Below are 307 nucleotides of genomic sequence, written 5' to 3' on the forward strand. Positions count from 1 at the left end.
ACAGAGAAAGAACGATCTTATTATTCCTGCCTCTCACTCTAATCGTCTTTCTACCCCCACCATTGCCATCAGCGGTCCATTCTAGATGTCGATGGTTGCATCGCTATGCATTTTACGAGTGATTGCGCGTTTTTACTTGTTCTTGGTGGATCGGGGCTATTTCCTCGTGATTATTTGGTTGCTAGTTATAATGTTCGTTGTTTCCCGTCTTTGGCGGTGCTATCTACGTGCTCTAGTGCATTTTTCTATTAGTTTTTCTATTTTATAAGTCGCGCAGGCGCTGTGCGCGCAGCGTTCGTTGGCAACG

The sequence above is a fragment of the Trachymyrmex cornetzi genome, unplaced genomic scaffold, assembly GCF_001594075.2.
Source record: "Trachymyrmex cornetzi isolate Tcor2-1 unplaced genomic scaffold, Tcor1.1 scaffold1795, whole genome shotgun sequence".
Lineage (NCBI taxonomy): Eukaryota > Metazoa > Arthropoda > Insecta > Hymenoptera > Formicidae > Trachymyrmex > Trachymyrmex cornetzi.